Source organism: Ambystoma mexicanum, chromosome 7p (assembly GCF_040938575.1).
Source record: "Ambystoma mexicanum isolate Mex_15411 chromosome 7p, UKY_AmexF1_1, whole genome shotgun sequence".
NCBI classification, from domain to species: Eukaryota; Metazoa; Chordata; class Amphibia; order Caudata; family Ambystomatidae; genus Ambystoma; species Ambystoma mexicanum.
In genome coordinates this window covers 219,701,630-219,727,909 of record NC_090939.1, presented here as the reverse complement: position 1 = coordinate 219,727,909, position 26,280 = coordinate 219,701,630, and the positions used below count along the sequence as shown (strand labels likewise).

At 50.9% G+C, this 26,280-nt stretch overlaps 1 protein-coding gene across 4 annotated transcripts in view; it reads right to left on the bottom strand.

Moving 5' to 3' along the window:
* VPS26C (VPS26 endosomal protein sorting factor C) overlaps nt 1-26,280 on the bottom strand; it is a 641,087-nt gene that overhangs the window by 227,015 nt on the left and 387,792 nt on the right. The gene's annotated exons all lie outside the window — the stretch shown is intronic.

Sequence of the window (26,280 nt, the reverse complement as noted above, 5' to 3'; positions counted from 1 at the left end):
GGCAGATTAGCTAGGGCTTGTGAAAACTAATTGGTAATGGTATAGAGCAGATCTATAGGGCGGCACCTAGTTTCAGAATAGTACATCTAAGCTAAGAAGCAATGGGGCAAAATCTAGGTTCAAAATGATGCACTTGGCAGAAAGCGGTGGGGCAGCACCTCGGCTTGATGTGGTACACTTAAGCAGCAATGCACTAGGTAACGCCTAGATTCACAGTAGATCACAAGCTAAAACAGCAGTAGGGCAACGCCTTGGTTCAATTAACACATTTGGCTAAGATGCAGTGGAACGATGCCTAGGTTCAAGATAAAAGCAATTGACTAAAATGCAATGGGCAGCGCCTAGATTCAGATAAAAGCAAATGACTAAAATGCAATGGGCAGCGCCTAGATTCAAGATAAAAGCAAATGACTAAAATGCAATGGGCAGTACCTATATTTAGGATAAAGCAATTGGCTGAGATGCAGGGGGCAGCATCTGGGCAAAGAACACATAGGCAATAAAGGCACATCTAGATTCAAAGTTCACAATAGCGGCTAGAAATGCAGTGTGCAAGAATCAAGCAGTGTATATATATTCCATAACCTATTTGTGCTGCATAACAAAATATATGATTATCACTTTTCACTCTGTATTGTACCTGGGAACACGTACTTTGGTGAGGGTTGTGTCCGTTATAAGCACAGAGCAGTGGACAATTAAAACGCCCAATAGGTGGTTTATCAAGTACATTGGAGTGCTACTAGCAACAAGTTAATACAAGTACGGCAGTAGCACCATAATAGTAAATAGCGGGCTCGCTCGCATGCATCATGACTATTGGGTCAATGCAGGTTACAATGGGTACAATAGATTATAGTTGCATGATGATAGCCTGTGAGGACCATGTGCAGCCCGGGCGGGCAGGCTTTAAGCTGGAGTGGGCTGCCTCGTGGGAGCGTTCGGTGCAGCTGTAGGGCAAGTACTACGCTGAGACCATAAGGCAGCGGTGGATTAACACCACTAACATATCGGGGATTGGTATGAGTAGATTTCTCCACGCAATGTGTGGCTTTCGGCGAGAAAGTAGTGTTACCTTGTTATTTGGCGTTTCTAGCCGCGCCCCTCCGCGGACAGCCGCAGACAGCCAGCCAGCCTTAGATGTCGGGCCTTTGATGGGCGGGCCTGCCGGCTCTCGCCTTGCGGTTCTTCCGGAGACTAAATGAGGGTTGGGTGGCCAATGGGGTTGCGGCGGCGTCTGTGGGAGTGTGTTGCTCCGGTCGCTTAGGCAACCGGAGTAATAAAGAACGAAGGCGGCCACTTTGGTAGGCCTCGTGGGTCGCCGAGTTGGCCTCAAGCAATACGAACGTAGATGTCAAGCAGAAGAGTGCAATCTGCACAAATGTGCTGGACTACTCAAAAGTGCCCGGGTCTGCTCTTGAGTGGTTCAACAGCAGCCAACTAGACTTCGAGTTGCTGTCTTTGCGGGACATACAAGGTTCAAATGGGCGAATCAGTGTTGAGCTGGTTCAAAGTGCAGCTCTGTGTGGTCTGAAGGCGGTCTGAGCGATGCAGTTCAGTGAGCCCACTAGGATCCGACCGAAAGCTGAGCAAGTTTGAGGCAATGGTTATCACTGGGTTGAGTAGGCGAGTGACACCGCTTTCACCGGTTTGAGTCAAGGTATGGTGCAGTTGTATGCTGTGACCTGGGTAGTTTGATTAGTAGTTTAAAGTGGCATCCATTCGAAGTAGTCTGCAGCAGGGAGATGGTGTTTGAGTCAAACATGTGAAGAAGAAGCGCCAAAGGCAGATGGATAGTTCTTCATAATGATCACAATACTGATTTTGGATCATCCGAGTTGCAGACTTAAATGAAACCTCTGTCTGTCATGACTTTTCAGTCAGTGCAACTGCAACCTTTGAAACTGATCTGTGCCACTGAAGAGCAGGATCAGCAAATTAAGAGACTGATGCAGCAGAGGACAGGTGTACACTATGCTTTTGGCACAGAGCTGCTGAAAAGGGGGTCTGTTTACCAGATCACCCTTTCTCAGATAGATTACCCACATCATTTTATTAATAAAAATCAAAACGCTTTGGGTTTTAAACCCTTACCAGATGCCAATCCTTCACAAATATATAATCGTACCAAGAACCAGGTGTACACATCGCACCACAAAACAACTGGCTTCACATGTTTCAGAGCTGTAACATCCTAGGTTTATTGAGGGCTCAACAGCAGAGCTAAGCATGTATTATGCAATACGCCTTTACAAATGGACAAAAGCTAAGGCAATTGCTGCATTACTGATCCAATGTCAGTGATAAAGGAAACTGGTTTATGCAGCGCTGCCAGCAGAAGCAGTGTGTGCAGAGGTCAGTTGTGATAGTGATTTAGGACTGGCTGGCTGTTGTATCAAAAGCAGTGATTAAATCCATATTTCAAGTGGTGCTCATCTGTACATGGAGAAGCTTTATTCAGGGAAACCATGAGGAGCATGATGGCAGCAAATCTCCCAGGAAATGCATCACTAATGTGTATGTGGAGAATTTAAGTACCTCTATCGTTTGTGGTAACATAAATCAACTTTATGAAAGCCGGTCTGCCTTGCTCGCTGCAGCAGCTTAGGTTCTCAGAAGAAAGTGTTAAACAATAATCAGAATCAAACACCCTTGCTCAATTTCCCTGGCATACACTGCCTCTCCTAAAGAGGTTTTGGGAAACAAACATATGGATGGCAAGTAAATAGTAGAAGAGGGCGGCCGACGCGCGGTAAACAACAACATGGTTAATAAGGTTTGCCATTGTGCTAAAAACACTACAGAAACAGGATAGGAGGACTGGTGTTTGGTCACCTCCTGCCAAGACTATGTGTTGTGCATGCAGCCAGTGAGGATTTGTGGATCTGTCAGTGTGCCCACACTTTTATGCAAATGGAACACTTCCCAAATTTGAAAGATCTAGAGATCATGTGCTACACAAGGATCTGGCACTGTTAGGCTGTAGAAGTAACAGGGGTGCACAGGTGCACATAGACACATTGGTTACCTCCAAAAGTAGAAGGTAACCCTAAGTAAATGATTTTCCAGGGACAGTCTAAGATGTCTGACCCTTGATCCCAATTTGACCAGATACCCAAAAGTGTCCCAGATTTTTGCTGATATTTACCAATTATCCACAGATTCGGAGGACAGTGCCTTCCATTGGTCAGGGGCAAAGGTCAAAAAGTGAGTTATGGCCCTACATGGCCCAGGGATGGCAAAGGGGCAAGTCTATGAAAGCCAGTGGGAAGTGGGAAAGCTCTTTAGGACACAGCATCGGAAATATGGACTGAAAATATATTTGTGAACAAACTAGAAATGTCCTATGAATTAAAACATAAGATAAGTTACTCCATTTCAAATGTATCCTTCAAGCAATAACACCCCTAAAAAAATAAAAATATTCAATCCAACCTCCCAAGGTGCATGCCAGTGGTGTAAATCACATGATACAGACTTCCTACATATGACCTGGCACTGCCCAGGGCTAGCCTCATAATGGGTAAAAATATAGAGAACCCTCAGGGACCTTACGAACCAATGTGATGGTCTTACTAGGCCTCACTTGCAGCTCCCAGAGACGTGGCCGCAGGTTTTTGGGCTTAGCACTATTAATTGCCAAACGCTGTGTGGCAAAGGCCTGGTGGTCACAGCAAACCGCTATAGCAGATGATTGGCTGAAGGATATTACAGAGAAATGGTAATTCCTCTGGCTCGTCCAAAGGATTATTGGTCCCTCTTCTGATCATATCTCCTTTGTGATGCAGATACTGAGTAGGCACAATAGCCTACACGGGAGCGGCTAAGCTATACTAGCTGATACATATATATATTTAAATGACTGGTTAAATGGTTTCCCAGGATGTGTGTGGCACAGTGCGTTGGGTATATGATTTAAGCGCTGGTCTATGCTGTACCCTGTGTAGCTCTACTGGGAAGATATTATTGTTTGTGAAGTAATAGCCCAAGCTTGCCGATATGCCTACCTGATTCTTTAATGCTCATTCTTTTGTATTCAACACTGAAAATTGAAAAATATGTTTAAAAAAGAAAAGTGAGTTATGTGTTTAGCATCTAGTGCCAGCCTCTACTACCCCCCAGCCAAGGCATAGGGGGATGGTCTTTGGTGGCCCTTTGAACCTGCAATGCTCCCAATTCTGGACTTCTTCCCTTTGCATGTCCTACACATGTCCTTGTAGTAAAGATCAGTGGCTTCATAGTCATGCGTTGCTTACTTTTCTCCCTCAGCTCGGTCATATATAACCCTTTTGTTGGTATTAACTTCATCTTCTATGACAGATTGTGTACCTTTTCTTTCCCACTCTGATCATATTTCGGCTTCCACTGCACTTCCAAAATCACATTCATACTGGTCCAATTCTCTCCATCTTGGCTTAGTACCCAGCTGCAACAACTCCAATTCCTGTGAATTTATCTGCCCTTTGCTGCTCTATTCATATCATCTCTCATTGTTCTGCACTGGCCTCAGATTAAGCAGGGAGTGCAGTTCAAGTCCCTGTGTTCTGTCGATAATAGTCTATCTAATGCTGCCCCTTCCTTTTAGATCTAAACATATCAAGGTTTCCTCCACATGTAGAAGTCTTCACTCAACCAATCAGATGGCTGGCTGTATACAGAGTTGAATAGGCCAGGAAAGGCGGGTGCTCTTTTCCTGTTCTTGCTTACACTTGTTCTTGAACCCCCCTTCAGCTAGGTTTTTTTTCGCCCAACCTTGTTTTTCGAAGCAAACTTAAAATATGGATTATTACGTTAACATTTGGACATTATCTGAAGCAAGCGCTGAGGAAACACATCAGTGTACACAAGCACTACAAGAATAGAATAGGGTCGAAAGACTGCCTTCCAATGATCGGAGGCTGCATAATGGTAGGCATTAGGAGCTGGCACTGTATGCATGCACGTGCAGCTACATGGGCACTGGCTTCCGACCAGCACCTAACAGTTTAAAGTGCATGTCCCGTTCCATCTGGTTAAACTCTCATCCCCAGCTGCCAGAAAACCACATTTTAAAGAGCGGTAGATCAGGAAGTCCTGCACCTCTCTGTCCTAGACACTGTCTTTACCTGAATCTTTGTCACCAAGGCTTCTACCTTCTTACCCTACAGCTTCAACACACGCCTGTATCACTTTCAGTCCACAGATCCTGCTTGCATGTTCTAAATCACTAGCCTTTCCTTAAATCACACTGACATCTTTTTATGTAATGTAATTTTTGAAAAACAGAGGGAAAGCATATGAAAGAAATCAATTGTCAAAATTCATATCTACTGTTGGAAATATACTGCAGGCTGCATCTGTTTCAGCATAAAACATGTCCAGCCTAAGTGCAGCTTCCAAAGCCAGTATCACTTTTGTGATTAAGCCCCCTGCCTGTGGGGAAGACACAGCCACAATATGGCCCTAAGGTCCCCCGATGGTGACCCAAAGAGCCATTTGTGTCTTGAAATGCAGGCCAAGGCAAGAAAACCCCATAAGGTGGAGGGAGCTGTGATCTGCTTGCAGGCAAACACAAACCAGAGTCACATGTGAGGGCACCCCTACTCCTTTTGCTTTTACACCTTTATTTTTTGGATTTTCTAATTTATTTTGGTGGTAAGATGGACTTCTGGTCAAGTCCTCCCGCAACTCCATCCTTTTTTAAAAAAATTTCTTTTAATTGTTTTTTTTACACAAGTATACATCTTGGGTCATCCATAAGGCACCCAGCCCCAGGGGTGCTTTTAAAGCATCCCCTCTATGTCTTAGGGTGATTATATAAATGTACATTTGTTTTAGGTAGTAGGCTCATGGCAGTTAAGATTTAGTTTTGACTTCACCAGGGGGACAATTTAGCCCAATGTACCTTAACGTTAAAAAAAATAATAATTAAAATGTATTTTATTTGCATTTCTTACTTAGTACACAAATACAAACGTTCCCCTCTCTCCCCCCTGAACTCCCTTTAAACCCCCCCCTTCCCACCCTCTCCACCCATTTTGTGAAATAGCCCCATCTCTAGTGACGAGTATACTACCGTCAACTGTGTTCTCGAGCTCTTCACTCATCTGCCTCCAACTCCCTCAGGATCAGTCGCTTCTCCAAGCAACGAGTTGGTGGTAGATCTCCTTCTTCGGCAGGGGCCTCCCTCTGGAACAGCCTCCCTGAAACTGGAGGAGAATCATCTCCGGTTCCCGGAAGCACCTCAAAACCTTTCTCTTTGCCTCTACTTTTTCTCCTCTCCCCTGCTGACTTGCTGTCTGATACTGAAACTGCACTGGTTACCCGGCCACCCTCTGATCCCGGGCCCAGGTCCCTTCTCCCGCCACTCGCACACCTGCACTGCCTGCCTGGCAACCCCTGCACTTTGGGACTGCTTTTCTGTACACCTACAGTCCTAGTACCAGCACGTGACACCAGATGTCTGCACTTACCCTTGCACTTGCCACCTGCTGGCCGTACTTTTACTTATCGTTTATTCTATTATCCCATGTACTGCACTGTCCCCCCCCGCACTTCCTCCTTCCCATGCACTTGTATGATCTGAATGACACCTGGCCTAGTAGGATTGTTGTCTGTCTTCCCTCTGTTCCCCCTCCCTTGCCTCGTTGCGCCTTGAAACACTTGTGTATAGGCGCGTTATAAATGCCATATCATATGTATCAACTTTTCTTAGTAGCTCAAGCAATGCCTAATACGCGCAGTCTCTGCGAACAGTACATTACATTGTAGTCCTTATGTAAAATGTCTAACACCTCTTTCCAGTCATTGGAAAAAGCAGTGTTGTTCCCCCTGTATTGAGTACATCATCCATTCCATCGCTAGAAAATTCCAAACTTTGGTGAACCATTCCGGGATGTGTAGGGGTTCTTTCATTTTCCATTTTAGAGCGATCGCTAACATTGCAGTCAATTGCAGTATTACATATGCCTTCTGCGTAGCTTTTGTTTGCTGCCTAAAGTCCTCTTCCATCAGCATTAAAAAGGCATGTATGCGGTGATCTTACCTTTTTGCAAGGGAAACATTTCTATCCTGTGTTCATTCACTGCTTTCCAATACGGAGTCAACACTGGGCAGCTCCACCATACACGTTCCCATTGCCCCACCCCACTGCAATCCCTACAACATTTATCCGACAATGATAGTTTAATTTGCCCCAAGCGAGCTGGGGTATAGTGCAGTTGCACCATTATTTTGTACCCAAATTCTCTGATCTGTATTGATCTGGTGAGTTTGGGGATTATTTCCCACAGATTTACCCAATCTAGGTGTGAGATCTCTTCCCCCAGGGTTGTTTGCCAGCGTTTTGTTTGTTTGTTTATTATTTATAGCGCACACCTCACTCTGAGGTATCTGGGCGCAATACAAGACAGCTTGGAAAACGTGTATACATGAGTATATCAAGACATGGCAAAGGTACATAGTTGCATATCGGCAAAGTACATGGAGCAAAGCCTCCTTATGGGAGGCAGGACGATGCTTACATTGTATACATATGACTGTATGAGGTAATCATAAGAAGGAAATACAGCATTTGAATTGACTAAAGAAAGAGTCATAAGTGCAGGTAGATAGTCATGGAATGGCTTTCTTACTGATCACCAACAGATGCAGTCGGGGCATCATTGTTAAGGAGCCATTTTTTAGTGTTAGATCTGAAGCTGTGGAAGGGTTGGTATGTCCGTAGGTTGAGCAGGAGGGCATTCCAGGCTGTGGCCGCTTGAACGGGGAAGCTGGAGCCTCCAGCTCTCTTCAGGTTAAAGCGAGGTGTGATGATTCAGCCAGAGTTTGCTGATATGGTCGGTCTAGAGGAGGTTTTTGGGATGATTTTGGTCTTTTAGGTATTGAGGGGTGTTAAGGATTTCAATCAGGCGACACACACCTTGGTCTCGGCCTAGTATGCAGCGCACGACTGAAATGCTTATCTTTTCATATTGCTTCAATGGTTCACCACTCATTTCACACCCCCTTTGCAAATACCCAGTGTCACAATGGACCATGAACCAGGCTGGTTGGTAAAATACAATATTTATTTATTTTAAAATTCAAAAGAAATCATACACTTTTTAATATGGGGCAGCAATCACCAATGGGGTGATAATTACAATGAGAATGTGAACAAATGCACTGGATTTAACCTTCTAGTGAAACAGATACACAGCACAGTAGAATAGGAGCACTTTTTGGTTTGGGAAAGATCGCACCCAAGTCAGGATTTCCCCCTGCAATGTTCCCTTAACCCACAAATCGGAATACAAATCTGACCTTCCCTTCCCAAATAGGGGAGAGAAACGGATTTCAAACCCCATGCAATGTTATAAAATAACACTCGGAAATGGACAAACAAATAATGAATGAGTGTTAAAAACCTTGAAGCAAATATAATACCTCACTAAAGCAACAATGCAGAGACACTAACACTCACAAAGAATGGATTACCAAAAGCATACAGTTCAAAAATGAGTGGAAAGTCATGTATGAAAATTGCATTTTTTTTCATTACTGCCTAAAATTAACCAAACGGTTTTTAATAAAAACGGGTGAAATACACTTATTTGGAGTGCAGTTCTTTGGTTGGGGTGTAGCTACAGGTACAAGATGGAAGTGAAAGTAAGTCTCTAGCTCGTAAATTGAGTAAGCTATACAAGATATAAAAAGGTGTGCTTTGAGTAAAATGGAGCGGTGAAAAAGGAAAGGAAATCAGTTGGGACAAGAACAGTTTTACACTAGAGTATTCAGGCTAGGCCACCAAAGAGGGACACAGTAAGCTCCAGTGTTGATTTGCGAGTTCAACCCCATCAACCCAGCACCCAACCCTGGCGGAACCAGTCCGATCACTCGAAATAGGATTAATGGTTTAGGATTTACACAAGACAAAATTACTAAAGAGATGGAGCTAGCACTAGAAATCAAGGGCAGGGTTGCAAGAATGATTGTGACGGTTTAAACAAGGTATCAGGATAAGGATGGGATGACTTGGAGAGTGGGATAAGGACAAAGACAAGATAGGTTTAGATGGGGTGGCAATTGGACTCGCAGTCCACTTTTTAGTTTTTGGATTTGGGACAGTCAACGGTTCTGGTCACTACACAGCAGGGCACCTGGCAAACAGCTGGGCAGTTCTGGTCAACGGATGGCACTGGACTAGAAGGGCAATTCTGGTGACTGGATACTAAAGATCAGCTGGATGGCAGGATGCATGCAGTTAGTGGTATCAGGATGCTTTCTAAAAACACCACAGCTTTCCCCTTTGGTTGTTTGGGAATTTTAGTGGGTTTTCAGATCTGGGCCTTGCTGGAGCAGGTTCAGCAATGCTTGGGTTTTGCAGTGGGCCCTGGAGTAGGGTCAGCAATGCTTTGGCCTTGTAGTTGGGATCCGTAGTCTGGATGGATGAAACAGGAACGCAGTGCAGGAACGTCAGGGAGAGAGAGAGAGAAAGAGAAAGAGAGAAAGAGAGAAAGAGAGGGAGAGGCAGAGAGGGAGGGAGAGAGAGAGAGAGAGAGACAGAGAGAGAGAGAGAGCGAGAGAGAGAGAGGGTGTGTCAGGGACTCTTATTTATAATGCCTAGTGATATCATCAGAGTGTATGACTGGGGCAGGCTTAACTAAACACGCCTCTAACAATGGGAATGGGCAAGGGTGATAGTCTCGCCTCACTCTCAGTTGGTTGGATTTCAGGAAAATGATGTCAGATTTATGAGATGAACTTTACAATGTCCAAAAACCTCCCATAGTTACTTTAACTAAAATCCGATTTTGCCACAAACATACATTTATACAATTGCAATCTCTTAGCAAATTATATATATAGGTTACATATTGTGCGCAGTACATTGCAGTCCAATCCTCCAGTCCGTGAAACCTTGTTTCGCCCTTCTACCAGTTTTTCGCACTTTTCAATGGCATTTATATTACTCAAAATTCTATGACTTGATACATGGGTGTGGATTCTCATAAGGGATGTATGTACAAACCATTTGCATTTAAAACATTAATTATTTTCTTGTAATCCGCCATACATCGCCATTTCTGTCCCCAAGGTGTCCCCAAGGTGTCAATGAATTCTACCAAGTCTTAAAATAAAGCCCAAAAATTCACTCTACACTGCAAAATGTTTACAAAGTCTTGCTGCAGAGATAAAAGGCTTTAAAGTTTCTTTATGAAATAGTCTTTGGAAACAAATGTAGTCACTGGATCATTTTTTTCCTTCCTTCAACTGTAACCAACTGTCATTTCCTTCAAAGCAAGGTGGGGGTTTCTCAGCCTGATTGAAGGTTTTACTGCCCCTTCACAAATTCCTTGCCCTAGGAGTCCCATTGTCAGTGGGCTGGCTTAGGCAAGATTCTTTCCAACCCCGTAATCATCATTCAGGTGTTCGTATCTGCTGAGAGTTTATGGTGTGGCTCTCTTCCTTAAGGGGAAGTTTCAGGGCTGTCAACTGGAATAACTGGTTTTTGGGAGCTTGCAAATTCAGCCCATGTGTTTAAAATCTTTATTTTCTTATTTTGGGTCCTGATTTAAACAAACCTGTAAAATAAAATAGCCCATGTGTGCGTTATCACCAACAACAAACCCCTTTACATTGCTAAATAAGGCAAGCTTTCATTCAACAATTTCCCTTTTAAACAGGCCATTTTTTTTCTTCAGTTTGCAAAGGCCCATTTTTACATGTGTCATGAAAAGCTAGCACTTCTTTCTTTAATTCGGTTTGGCTGCTCCATCAGATTCCCACACTGTCTTTCCAGCCAGTCATTTTCTTGAAAGCAGGAATTTTGTCTGAAGCACAGATATATTGAAAGTGACCTGACTCGGAGAGTTAGACTCTCTTTGAACTGCTGAGCTTTGGATACTTTTGGAAAGAAATAAACGCGTGTTCCCGTGCGAGGGAAACATGAAGATCCTTGTTGATTTCTCTCAGAGTAGGTTTGACGGGGCCTGTCATTCAGAAATTATGCCTGGTTTTGCTGAGGCACAAGGAAATATCCTCGGCATGGCAGGGCCTTTTTCATCACAGTAGTTTCAGAAATAACAGATGGAATTAGCATCAAAGCCGCATTTTTAAAGGGTGAAAAAGTTTCATTTTGAAGGGGAATTTTTGGTTTTTAGCAAAGCAGTGCTGCCTTTTTACTTGATTCCATCTATCTGGCCGATTCATGGAATTAATGTGCGCCGAAAATTCCGGCGCAGAGGTGCCAAAACGTGCGAATTGCAGTGCAAGTGCGAAAATTGCAGGGAAACCAGCGCACATCGATTCATGGAAGTCTGTGTGCGAGAATAATATTGAATGTGCGCTGAAAAAGTACGCACGCACGCCGGCGCACAGGTCATCCAACGGCGTGCGCCACGGCCACAGCGAAATCGCACATAGCGCGGCGCACATAACAAAAGTGGGCGGAACACGGGGCGTAACACTCGGAATGAGGAACAACGCGTGAAAATATGGGCGTCACAGGGGAAGTACAGGAGGTAAGTGCGCGGAACGCCCACACGCTCGCCTACAACTCGTACTCATGGAATCAAATAGGGCAAACCAGCACACGGGCAAAGACGCGCACAGGGCCAAACAAGTCCGCCACAAGAAAGCAGGCGGTAGCGTCCCTGCGCCTGAAATAAATGTGCGCCAAAATGTGCGCTAACAAAAAGCACCTATATACAGCTATGATGAATGATCCATACTGTGGCCCTCTAGGACAAATGAGGTGCAAAGGGGTACGCGACAAACACGGACACCCGCTGTGTGAAAAATAGCGTGTGCGTGTATTTCAGGGTGCGCGGGAAGTTCCACACGCGATTGTCCTTGGTACGTGTATTCCGGGGTGCCCGTGAAGTTTCACACGCGATTTCAGCAGGGTATGTGTATTCCAAGGTGCGCGGGAAGTCTCACACGCAAATTTGCAGGGTACGTGTATTTCGGGGTGCGCATGAAGTTCCACACACGATTTCAGCAGGGTACGTGCACTTCGGGTGCGCGGGAAGTTCCACACGCGAATCCAGCAGCATGTATTTCGGGGGTGCCGCGGAGTACTACACGTGAATTGGCCATGTGGGTCCTCCCAGGTGTTCCCTCTACACCCTCCATGGCCCCTGCAGGCAGCCCACACCACAGGGGACTATCCTGCACCCCTGCACATGTCCAGCAGGCAGCCCATCCACAATGGCCATGCCCCCCCAGCCAACCCACATGTCACCTTGCACTATTGCCCACCAACGCATGTCTCCCAGCACCCCCACCCGCCAGCAGTCAGGGGCACCCTCCACCAGGCCCCCACTCATGTCTCCCTGCACCCCCACGCCCCAGCATCCAGGGGCACCCTCCACCAGGCCCCCACTCATGCCCAACTCATGTCTCCCTGCACCCCCACCCCCCAGCATTCAGGGGCACCCTCCACCAGGCCCCCACTCATGTCTCCCAGTGCCCCCACCCCCCAGCATCCAGGGGCACCTGCCAGCAGGCCCCCACTCATGTCCAACCCATGTCCCCCTGCACCCCCACCCCCCATTAGTCAGGGGCACCCTCCACCAGGCCCCCACACGTCTCCCAGCACCCCCACCCCCCAGCAGTCAGGGGCACCCTCCACCAGGCTCCCACTCATGTCTCCCTGCACCCCCAGCATCCAGGGGCACCCTCCACCAGGCCCCCACTCATGTCCCCCTGCACCCCCAGCCCCCAGCATCCAGGGACACCCTCCACCAGGCCCCCACTCATGTCTCCCAGCACCCCCACCCCCCGGCATCCAGGGGCACCCTCCACCAGGCCCCCACACATGTCTCCCAGCACCCCCACCCCCAACAGTCAGGGGCACCCTCCACTAGGCCCCCACTCATGTCCCCCTGCACCCCCACCCCCCAGCATCCAGTGGCACCCTCCACCAGGCCCCCACTCATGTCTCCCAGCACCCCCACTCCCCAGCATCCATGGGCACCCTCCACCAGGCCCCCACACATGTCTCCCAGCACCCCCACCCCCCAGCAGTCAGGGGCACCCTCCACCAGGCCCCCACACATGTCTCCCAGCACCCCCACCCCCCAGCAGTCAGGGGCACCCTCCACTAGGCCCCCACTCATGTCCCCCTGCACCCCCACCCCCCAGAATCCAGGGGCACCCTCCACCAGGCCCCCACTTATGTCTCCCAGCACCCTCGCCCCCCAGCAGTCAGGGGCAACCTCCACCAAGCCCCCACTCATGTCTCCTAGCACCCCCACACCCCCAGCATCCAGGGGCACCCTCCACCAGGCCCCCACACATGTCTCCCAGCCCCCCCACCCCCCAGCAGTCAGGGGCACCCTCCACCAGGCCCCCACACATGTCTCCCAGCACCCTCACCCCCCAGCAGTGCGATTGGCCTGGGTACGTGTATTTCAGGGGTGCGCGGGTAGTTTAACACGCGATTTCAGCAGGGTACGTGTATTACGGGGTTCGCGTGAACTTCCACACGCGACATCAGCAGGGTACGTGTATTACGGAGTTCGCGTGAACTTCCACGCGCGACTGGGCCTGGGAGAGTGGGGTACGTGTATTCCTGGGGTGGGCGGGAAGATTTACATGCGACTGGGCCCGGGAGAGCGTGTTACGTGTATTCCTGGGGTGGGCAGGAAGATTTACACGGTCGCCTACAATGCGCCAAAAAAGACGGTCCAATCCGGAAACACGTACGCCAGCATGAAGCAGGCGCACGTCGACCCACGCAGCATAAAAGTGTGCGCAAACAACAAACAAGCTCAGGCGCCAGGATGAATATACCGTTCCTAGCAGCAGTGGCCGTGGGATACCGCAGGAGGAGGAGGAGGATAGTCAGGGCCAGAATCTTTACACCCAGAACCAGCCTTTTTGGTATGCCCGATGACCAAGTGTATGGGAGGTACAGGTTTCCACCTCACATAATAGTCGACCTGGTCAGTGAGTGGGAGGATGACCTCACATTACCCACCCTGTGCTCCCAAGCACTCAGCCCCCTGGAGAAGGTCCTCAATGTACTGCACTTCTTGGCTAGCGGATCATTTCATCTGAGAAGTGCAATAGTGGGGGGGGTGTCACAAGCCACGCAGTCACGGTGCCTACACTAGGTGTTGGCCATCATCACTGCACGCCCATCAGTCCGCAGGCACATATACCTGTCCAGAACACCTGCAGAAAGGCAGGCTGTCATCCAGGATTTCTACGGGGTGGCACAATTCCCCAAAGTGCTAGGTGCCATTGATTGCACCCATGTGGCTCGACGTCCCCCCAGGGCATCTGAGCACATCTATAGAAACCGCAAGCACTGGCATTCCATCAACGTCCAGGTAGTATGTGATGCCAAGGGAATCATTACCTCAGTATATGCCAACTATCCAGGGTCAACCCACGACAGCTTCATTTACAGGATGTCAACCCTAAACCGGGACATGGAAGCTGGGCGGCATGGCGATGCATGACTGCTTGGTGAGTATAAATGCCACAGCACACGCATGCATGTCAGATACAGAGTAATGTCACTACCCCACTAATGATACCCATCACCACCTCCCCAGGGGACAGTGCCTACCCTCTGAGCACCCACATGATGACACCAATTCAGAACCCCATCACGCCTCCAGAGGTAAGATACAACACAGCCCATATTGCAACCCGGGGCATAGTGGAGCGCACATTCGGAGTGCTCAAGTCACGCTTTCGCTCCCTTGACCGTTCTGGCGGGCAGCTGTTATACGCTCCCCCGGTAGTGTGCAGGATCATAGTGGCAGCATGTGTCCTGCACAATGTTGCAACACGCCGGGGCCTGGCTGTGGACATAGTGGTGCCCCCACATCCCCAACCACATGCACGCCCGCTGCGCATGGGAGGGAAAAGGGCACGGGGTGAGGCAGCCCGTACGCAGCTGGTGGCTAATTACTTCACTTAGAAATCACACCCCTGTGGAGTGCACACAGCCCTGGCACATACCATCTGACAATGAATGACGACTCAATCTGACAATTATGATGAATGAAGGGACAGTCAACTGTCAGAACCATAGCAGCCTGAGATTGTTCACCTGGAAGTGTCACAATGTGTGCATCCCTACCTACACAAACACCACCAATGCAGTGTCATCAAAAGACACACTTCTATGCAACAAAAATGAATACCCACTTGCAAAATACAACATGAGAACAGTGCCATGTCACCCAACCCCTCCCCGGCACCGCCACACAACACACCATGGCATGTCATGCTATGTGAGAGCAAACAAAGTAATCCCCACACCATGACACAAGTGTCACAAAGTACATTGTCCCTAATGGAAACTGGCCACACATGAAATGCTCACAGTAATGCAGGACCAACAACACACATTACCAAATATTTAGCAATAATACAAATCACCTACACAACCTCAAACCTACCATAAACATGACAGTACGGATTTAAAAAATTGGTAGTCTCACTACCTGATAATGCCAGCACTTCGACCACTTCCAACTGTACAGTGTTAGCGCCACGCAAAAGTGTAGGTGCACTGCTTACAACATGGACTACATTTCCAAAGTAGACCGCCTTGTGAAGACATGAGGAATGGACCTGCAAATTAGGAGGATGAGATGGATGCAGAGGCACATATCAATACACCATGCAGCGTACAATACAACAACAATATGCACTAGGAATGTATACACAGTATTGACTACAGACTGCCCACACAGCAAATGGGAGTTCAACGTCACTATTTAAGTCAATGTCACTTGGGCACACCCTTTGCAAGCCCATGGAAATGGGAAGCAGGAGGGGTGTGTGTCACACAAACCCAAGCATCTAACCCAAATTCAGGACAAGCCTGCATGTGCCCAGCCACAATACAGCGTATGCCCACGGGAGCCACACAAGGCAACACACTGTAAAAAAAATCAAAAATCAAAAATGGCCATGTATGGGCCAGTGGGGTGGTGGGGGAGGCCACCCAGCAGGTCCGAGGACAGGGTGCACACCAAAACCCACCTGTGTGGATTTTGGGAGAAAATAAACACCTCTATGGGCTCATGGCCTGCACGGCTACCCTATTGTGAGAGAATCGCTGCTGTCGCTCTCCTCACCCTCTGCAGCTGCATCAGGAGGTGGTGGTGGTACTATGGGAGGCAGCCCACGCAAAGCCCTAGTCTGGTCCTCCATGGCAGCAAGCATGCGGGTGTGGAAGGTCTGGTTCTGGAGGATAATCGTGCGGAGGTCCCCATGCAACAACTCACGGGATGCCCGGACCTCCTCCCTAGTTGCCTGCCTCTCAGCTGAGAGCGTACGTGTGAGCCGCTGCAGCTGCTGTTCTGTCCTCGTGTCAGTTGAAGCCTCAAGCTCAACAAGAGTCACCCTGAGCTGACGGAGTCCCACCCTCAGGGCTTCCCTGTGGCCCTGGGACTCAATAGAAAGGGCTTCCCGCAGAGTCTCCAGCGCCGCCCGTCTGTCCCTGTTGGACGCCAACATGTCCTCCCTGTGTGACTGGCAAATGGAGTCTGTTGCCTGCTGTAGTTGTTCCATCAGCCTTTCTTGGGGGACAATGGAAGTGGCCACCCTATCCATGGCCTGAGCCATCATCTCAGATGATGCTGCCTGTTTGTTTGCCATACCCTATATGGATTGCTCCCATGCGGCATTGCCAGGTGGCGTACGGCCACCGCGTCGGCGGGCACCACACCTGTCTGGGGCAAGGCGAACTGCGCCTTGTTGTGCCGGCACTGCCTGAGGCTGCAGGACTGCATTCCCCCTCTGATCTGCTGGCCCAGGATCAGATGTTGCTGAGTGTGACCCTGCATCCGTAACCACCAAAGGCGGACCTACCAACACTGACATCCCCATTGAGGGTTCTACCCCTGGTGCAGGTGGGTTGGACAGTACAGAATCCCTCCCAGAAACACTTACCTGCGACGGCACATACGTCTCATCATCCGAATCGACACCTGAATAGAGCTCGGGGGAGGCGCACCCAGAGACACCCCTCGAGAGAATGGTCTGCAGCAAGTGGGGGTTCTCACCCACCACCACACCACGTCCCTCACTGGTGCCTGGTCGGGCCTGAGACCCCCTCCTGGGTCTTCACCATCTCCACAACCCCAGCAGTATGAAGTGCGTCATCCCCTGCAAAGACATGAAAGAAAAGAAATGGGAACAGGCATTAGCACCATGGCACACAATTAGGGCTGAGAAGCAACAGAACCAGTACTTCATTGACACATGTCCCACATGACTATAACCCTCCCATGCATGCACCGTCACTGCGTATGAAGGGGAGGAAAATGGCACACATTGATGACACCAAGATAGAAGACCAACACATTTGCTGCATGCTGGCTAGCAGTGCCATCACACATTGGCCTGTGATTGGCATGTCCAATACACATACATGACACATGCCATCACACAGATGGCATGTACCATAGCCATGTCACACATGTGACGATAGGACTGAGAAATGCCTAGTGAAAGTGGTGGAATGCAAACAATCAGCCTGAATGAACACAGAATAATACGCAACAATGTTGTGGCAAGATGACACTTCAAGGGCAACTGGCGTGAGGTTGGGCTAAATGTCTACTGTTGCCAGAAGGGATACTGCAATACCCAAATCCTGATACGCAGAATGTATTGGATGAAGCACATGGGTGACCCAAACCACTCAGGCACACACCCCCTCACCTGGCACTCAATCAGAAGCCCTCACACACACACCATGCACATGGATGACACACACATGCATGTGCACTCACCGGACAATGCCTCGTAATCTGGCAGGTCTCCCACGCCTTGGATCTGTCCCTCCGTGACATAGGTCCCAGCAACATACTCATGTGGAGTGAGTTCAATGTCCTCTGCTGGAGACCCACTTCCAGTCACTAGAGTAACGGCATGACTTGAGGCCAGCTTTTTCTTTGCCCTGCGCTTCAAGTCATTCCAGCGCTTGTAGCAATCATTAGCTGTGCGCCTCACGAATCCAAGGGCACTTATAATGTCCGCGATGGTCTGCCAGTGTGCCAGACGTTGTGCAGGTGTGGTCTTGCATCCTGCAGTAATCACCATTTCGCTGTCATGTGCGGACACATACTCCACAAGTGCATCAAGTTCGGCCTGATTGAAGCTGGGCTTCCTTGGCGGGCCTGACTGTGTAGCCGTGTCGGGTGCATCAGCCTGTATTGGACGAGCACTCTTCCTCTTCCGCTTGGAAGGTGGTGGGGATCCTGAGTGTCCTACGCCGCTCTGGACACTAGGGGCAGGAGCCCCGGTGGACTGTGGACTAGGAGTGTGGGAATGAACACTCACCATGGGACTTGGTGCAGGCATTAGCTGAAGTGTGATGTAGTCAGGGGGAACGTCAGCAGGATGGACTGGGACCGACACTGTCCTGGCTGGAAGACTCAGAGCTGGGGTGGATGGAGCCGCAGCTGCCCCTGCAGCCTCCCCACCCTGCCTACTCGGGACAGCAGATGACATAGCTGCCCCTGATCCACGTGGCCTGGTGACACCAACGTGCACCGCCACACGTGGCCTAGACCTGCTGACCTGGAAGTCAGCCATGGAGTCACCCTGTGCCAGGTCTGGTGCCACAATGGGCTGGTCCAACAAGGGCTGAACCGGGGGGGGGGCATGGGTGTCCCTGACTGGTCATCCACACATGGGGGACTAGGGGCACCCTGCAAGTCCCGGCCACGTCCCCTACCATATCCACCAAGCCCACCTCTTGAGGCTCGGCCACCTTTGCCACCCTTACCGTGTGCTCGCCTTCCAAACATGGCACTGATGTTGTTGTGCGTATGGGAGTTGCAGTAAACTATTGTCCTCGGCGATTGGGGGTCAAAGGGGTAGGGTACTAGATGGAATTCGTACCCTAGTGCTCTAGCAAGGCTGAGCCCTGGGGGAAGATGACGGGTCACGCAATGCACAGGCACCCCAAAAAAGGGAGATAATGTGCACGCAACCCCTCCTAGACCACGTGCGTGGAAAAATAAACCTGCATTACGCTGTGGCACCCAGAAACACAAAAATGAACGTATGCATGTCACACGCAGCCTAGAATGACCTCTGAAGGGGTACGCGACACACGGGGCAAGCACAGATGTTAAATACGTGCGCGACTCACCGTCTGCCTGGAAAAATAGCGTCACAGACGCGCATACGCGCTGAGGCCCTTTCCACCAATTACACGCTATGACAATCTGATGTGCATATTTTTTCTACGCGCCATGGAAAAAGCACGTGCGCGTAACGTCATAGACGCGCCTACACGCTGGGCGCCTTTGGGCCAATGAATTCGCATACGTGTGCTTACGCACTTACGCGCTAAGGGCCTTTCCTCGAATTACACGCAGACGTGCTGGATTTTCACGTGCCAAATCACTCCGTATCAAGCTGGCCACGCGTAAGCACACGGAAGACCACGCTTCTGCCCAGAAGGCCGAATTACTGCCCCCCAGAGCCCCGAGCACGCTCCCACCTGCCATCTGCTGCTGCCTGACTGCCTGCTGCCCACGTGCCCTGCCATTTGCTGCCTGCACATCAGCTTGGGGGGGGCTTCGTTGTTGTGACCACCCCTGCTGAAACCGAAGACTCCCGACTGGGATTCCATCGCTCCACAGACCAGCCCCAGGACCCAGTTGCCTACCCACTCCTGCCTCTGGGGCTGTCATGTCGGGCACTGCAACATCTGGCACCACTAGCAACCCCCGGCCAGAGAGGCAGAGGGGCACCAGCTTCACTGCCACCGAAGTTGGTGTCCTGGTGGAGCAAGTCCTGGGGCAGTATGATGCCCTCTTCGGAAGTTTGCGCGCCAACAAGGAAGGACGGACTCGGATCTGGACGGACATCGTGACTGCCATCAACGCGAAGGGGGTGGCAGTCCGACTATTCCATCATGTCAAGAAGCGCTGGGAGGACTTCAGGTCCAGGACCCTCAACAAGGCCCGGCGCCTCTTGAAGCCAGCGGATGCTAAGGGGCGCCGGGGACACTTGTCGGAAGATCAGATGAGGGTCCTGGAACGCATATCCCCAGCGCTCCACGTCCAGGTCCTTGAGAGCCAGACCCGCCTGGAGTCGAGCGGTAAGTGTACATGCATCCTGATTGTAAGCTGTGCGTGTGGTGTTGTGCCAGTAGTGTGCAGGTTGCACATGTGTTTTTATGGGGCCAAGTATGGGGGGGGTGTACAGGGCTGTGAGGCTAACACATGCAAGGGCTCTCATGTGTGAGACATGGATGGTGCTTGTGTGTGTAGGCTTGCATGCCAAATGCAGATGTGTGGGCACACATGTTTGAATGAATGTGTATGTAAGTAGGCATGTTCGTGATGTCACACATGGATGTTGGTTTCAGCTGCATGTATCTGCACTGTGTACATGTGCGTGTATTTGACAAGGGTGCAACAGTGATGCTACATGGGTGCATGTGACACTGGGATGTGGAAGACTGATTGGCAGATGTGACATGGATGCCGATCTCAACACTGCGACAGTTGGCAGAGGTGTACACATGCATGCAAGTGTGGTGGTGTGTGTGCATGTTTAGTGCACTCCCTGTGTTGCATGCGATGTCTGGCTCACCTTTGCCTGCTCATGCTGTTGTATGTGTATGGATGGTGCTGGCTGTTGCGATATGGCTGTGGTATGGCTCATGTGTGCGAGTTGAAATGACGTGTGTTGGCGATTGTGATGCCATGTCTGAGGTTTGCCAATGCCACTCATGTACAACTGTCATGTGTGTATGTGTCCATTGTACAGTGCCCTGATGCCTGTGTTTTATTTCTCCCTGTCTGCAGCGTCAACTGATGAAGAGGGCGGAGAAGGTGCTGTGGAGCACAGTGGCAGGGATCGCACCGCCAGCCGGAGACGCAAGGCCCGGCTCCCCTCCCAGGTTGTCATCTCGTCGGGGAGTGAGGAGTCCGGTGCCGCGTCCCAGGCCACAGCTGCCGGGGGGAGGTCCAAGAGGCGGAGGTCGGAGTTGGACTCCTCGGCAGCAGAAGGGGCACCTGGGACCCCACAGGGCCCAATTGGGGAAGATGGCACGGAGTCATCCAGGTTGGTGGGGGGTTTGGTGGAGGAGGAGGCCGTGCAAGCGACAGACGGGGTCTGGAGGTGGGGATTCCACTGGTGCTAGTGGTGCAGTGCAGGACCAGAGACAAGAGGCAGTACAGGCCGCCGCGGAGGTGCCTGTGTGCAAACCTGTCCCTGATCCTGTCACTGCATCATCTTGCACCAGCAGGGATGCCTACGTCCAGACCCGTTTTCAGACAGGGGATGAGCTTACAAAAACTGGCCTTCCTCTGCCTGCGGACGTGGCTATCCAGGTCCGGGTTGAGCCTGTCCTGACTGGTGTGGTGTTGCGTCAACGGGCCATGCGAGGTGACCTGCAGTCTTTTCATGAGGAGACTGCATGTCATCTCGAATGGCTCGTTGACCGCGTCGGCCTACTGGGACAGGTCAGCCAGGCCGGATTCCTCCGTTTGCTGGAGCTTGTTCCGACCCCCTCCTCAACTGAACACCCTATGCGCCAGTCGTCCTCTGTGCCATCTTTCCACCCATTTGTCACCTGGGTGCCCTGTGGAGCTGCCTCTGACGGTGCGGCCAGGCTGGTGGAGGACACATCCCTGCCACAGTCGGGAGTCGAACGTCCAGCAGTGGTGGCCACATCAACGACTGCACCCCGGCGGGTGGAGGATGTGCAGGCAGCAGGAGCCAGGGCACGGGCACAGGCACAGCAGCAGCAGCAACGAGGTGGGAGCCATGATGGCTCGGGGCCTTCGACATCGGAGGGGCAGGCATCGGCCGGAGGGCAGGAGGACCCAGGATAGGAAGTGTCTTCCGTGTGGCAGTGGTTGGGCCACGCCATAGATGCGGAGCGGCAGCGGGCGGAAGAGGCACGGCTCACGATGGTCAGGGCGATTAACTCCATGCGGAGGGCCCTGAGGCGGGCCGAGTGTCTCGAGGCAATCCGCAGGGAGTTGGAGGAGAACATATCGTCATCCCTGCGGACCCTCAGGGCCATGGAAGAAGACCGCCTCCGGGACATTGAGCAGGAGTTCGATGCTGCTCTGGCCCGGAACATCCAGAAGTGAGCCGTCGGACTAGCACGCTGCGCATGTAAATAGTTCTTTAGTGTTAAGTTTCCTTTCGGTTTTGTTTTGTTTTGTTTTGGGGCGCGTGGACAATGCCCCAACTTCTTGTATATAGTTCTTCATTAGGTAGGATTTTATTTTATAGGTTTCATTTAAAGGATTGGGCACATGGACCCTGGATGTTCACTTTGTACATAGTTTGACAATGGATTTGGATTGTTGATTTTTTTTTCCCATGGATCAATGGTTTTTTATTATTTTTGCACCTTGGATTTCTTTTCTCAGACTGACACTTTGGAGACTTGCTTTTGGATTGCTTTTTATTTGGATTTCATGCATCTTTTTCATTTATTGGACATGCTGGATTTCATTTATTATTTCCATTTTCTTCTGTTCCATTTCATTGCCTTGCTTTTCTGTTTAATACATTATCATTTGGTACTTCAATGTGTGGTATTCTCTCTTTGGTTTCATGCATGTCACAATGTGTGTTTTATCATTCACATGCTGTCATTGTGTGGGTTTGACGGATATATGTTGATGTGCAGACTAGCCATTTGGGATGCATCATGTGGTGGTGATTTCTTTGTGGGGTGGATGTCATACCTGGTCGTGGGTTCGGACTGGGGTGGCATGGCAGTGTATTGAGCGGGCATGGGGGGCCATGATTATGGATCGTCATGAGGTGTTGGGGGGACATGTATGGGGGCCTGCTGGCAGGTGCCCTGCACTGCTGGGGGGGTGTGGGTGCAGGGGGACATGAGTGGGGGCCTGGTGGAGGGTGCCCTGCACTGCTGGGGGGTGGGGGTGCTGGCAGACATGAGTGGGGGCTTGCTGGCAGGTGCTCTGCACTGATGGGGGGTGGGGGTGCTGGGAAACATGAGTGGGGGCCTGCTGGCAGGTGCCCTGCACTGCTGGGGGGTGGGGGAGCAGGGGGACATGTGTGGGGGCCTGGTGGAGGGTGCCCCTGACTGCTGGGGGGTGGGGATGCAGGGGGACATGAGTGGGGGCCTGGTGGAGGGTGCCCCTGACTGCTGGGGGGTGGGGATGCAGGGGGACATGAGTGGGGGCCTGGTGGAGGGTGCCCCTGACTGCTGGGGGGTGGGGATGCAGGGGGACATGAGTTGGACATGAGTGGGGGCCTGGTGGAGGGTGCCCCTGACTGCTGGGGGGTGGGGATGCAGGGGGACATGAGTGGGGGCCTGGTGGAGGGTGCCCCTGACTGCTGGGGGGGTGGGGGTGCTGGGAGACATCTGTGGGGGCCTGGTGGAGGGTGCCCCTGACTGCTGGGGGGTGGGGGTGCTGGGAGACATGAGTGGGGGCCTGCTGGCAGGTGCCCTGCACTGCTGGGGGGTGGAGGTGCAGGGGGACATGAGTGGGGGCCTGGTGGAGGGTGTCCTGCACTGCTGGGGGGTGGGGGTGCTGGGAGACATGAGTGGGGGCCTGCTGGCAGGTGCCCTGCACTGCTGGGGGTGCTGGGAGACATGTGTGGGGGCCTGGTGGAGGGTGCCCCTGACTGCTGGGGGTGGGGGTGCAGGGGGACATGTGTTGGACATGAGTGGGGCCTGGTGGAGGGTGCCCCTGACTCCTGGGGGCGCTGGGAGACATGTGTGGGGGCCTGGTGGAGGGTGCCCTGCACTGCTGCTGCTGAGGGGTGGGGGTGCAGGGGGACATGAGTTGGACATGTGTGGGGGCCTGCTGGCAGGTGCCCCACAGTGCTGGGGGGTGGGGGTGCAGGGGGACATGGGTTGGACATGAGTGGGGGCCTGGTGGAGGGTGCCCCTGACTGCTGGGGGTGGGGGTGCTGGGAGACATGTGTGGGTGTCTGGTAGAGGGTGCTCTGCACTGCTGGGCGGTGGGGGTGCAGGGGGACAAGAGTTGGACATGTGTGGGGGCCTGCTGGCAGGTGCCCCACAGTGCTGGGAGACATGCGTTGTTGATCAGTAGTGCAAGGTGACATGTGGCTTGGCTGGGGGGCATGCCCATGGTGGATGGGCTGCCTGCGGGACATGAGCAGCGGTGCAGGGTAGTCCCCTGTGGTGTGGGCTGCCTGCAGGGGCTGTGGAGGGTGTAGAGGGAACACCTGAAATACACGTACCCCACTGTAATCGCATGTGAGACTTCCCGCGCACCCCGAAATACACGTACCCAGGGCAATCGCGTGTGGAATTTCCCGCGCACCCCTGAAATACACGTGCCCTGATGGAATCGCGTGTGAAACTTCCCGCGCACCCCTGGAATACACGTACCCAGGACAATCGCGTGTGGAACTTCCCGCGCACCCCTGGAATACACATACCCTGCTGAATTCGCATGTGAAACTTCCCGTGCACCCCTGAAATACACGTACCCTGCTGAATTCGCGTGTGAAACTTCCCGCGCACCCCGAAATACACGTACCCAGGCCAATCGCGTGTGGATCTTCCCGGCACCCCGAAATACACGTGCCCTGATGGAATCGCGTGTGAAACTTCACGCGCACCCCTGAAATACACGTACCCTGTTGGGATCGCGTGTGAAACTTCCCGCGAACCCCTGAAATACACGTTCCCCGCTTGGCGTTTGCTGTTTGGCAGCCCTGTAAACTGGTCCAGGGTAAGTGCAGACATTTGCAATGAATTGGGAATTTTGATGGATTTTCCTTGCGCGAGGACGTTCTTGGGGGCGTAACTGGCACTGCTGCAGGGTCGCTGCGCCACGGCTGGTTTGGAGGCTAAAATCCATGAATACGCTGTGCGATGAAATGGATTTTATTGCACGCGGCTGGCGCAGTGTATCGCACGGGGACACTGTGCGCCAGCCGCGTGCGCCACTTTTGTGCGAAATTCTATGAATTACCCTGTATATGTTTCAGAACACACTGGCACGCTCCTTCAGTGTGTCCTCTTGTTCCATCCTGCCTGAAGTGTGCTTGGCAGGACGGTGCAGCCATCTTTTTGTTGCTGCAAAAACGCAGTTTTGAGGTCCTGGTGCGCACAGGAACCAGCGCAGCCATTTGCTGTTTCTTGCGCAAATGCAGCTTGGTGATGTGGTGAAATACTGTTGAGTGGGTCAATATATCCCATAGGGGCGGCATTGTTAAGGCATTTGTGGGAGATGGAGACGAGTTTAAAGTAAATTCTGTCCCGTATGGATAACTATTTGTGGCTTTGTCTTATTTTGAAAATGTGATCTTTCCTTGGAATACTCAAGGCGTTATTTTGTAGGGTTTGTAGTTTGTTTATCACTTGCTTCTTAGCTCCTGCATATAATGCGTTGCAGTAATCAAGTTTAGACAAGATTAGTGCTCGAGCTAGTGTGATGCGGCCGTTTGTAGATAAGTAGGCTTTACAGGCATGGATAAGCTTACAAGTGGAAGCTGTGGCCAAGGCAGTGGCGTTAACTTGTTTCATCAAATTCAGGGTGGAATCGATATAAAAACCACAGGTTTCAGTTTCTCTGGCAGTTATGATCATGTTGCTGTCTATGTTAAAGGACACATATTTGGGATTTAGTTTGTTGAGGGAGGTGGACGCACCTAAAATGAGAATTTCGGTCTTCACGTCATTCGGGCAGAGACTGTGGGTAGCCATCCATGCCTGAATGACGAGGTAAATATTGTTGAGTAAGGCATTGTCAGTGTCATAGTGGCCGGATAATGGTATCAGTATCTGGGTGTCATCTGCATAGTTGGTGTAGATGACACCCAGGCGGTCCAAGATTTTGAAAAGAGGTTTGGTAAAAACATTATATAATGTAGGGGAGATGCAGGAGACTTGTGGCACTCCACAGGTGATGGGTATAGGGTCGGCAGAATAAGAAGGAGAGAAAACTCTCATTGTTCTATTATTTAGGAAGGACTTGATCCAATTTGCAGCCTCTTGTGAGAAGTTGCCTGAGGATCTCAGATGTTCACAAAGTATGTTGTGGTCCACCAAGTCAAAGGCGGCAGAGAGGTCAAGCAGGAGGAGTAGTGAGCATTGTCCGTTATCTTTTATGAGGTCAATTTGTGTTTTCAAGTCAATTAAGACTGTTTCTGTTCGGTGAAGCCAGATGGACTAAAGCCAGATTGTCTAAGCCCTAGAAGGTTGTTAGTCCCAAGTTAAGTCTGGATTTGGACGTAGGCTGCCTTGTCGATAATTTTCAGTAAGAAGGGGACCATGGCTATTGGTCTCTAGTTAGTAGGGATGGTGGGGTCAAGGGAAGCTTTTTTTTAGTAAAGGGAGTACCCAAGCGCCTT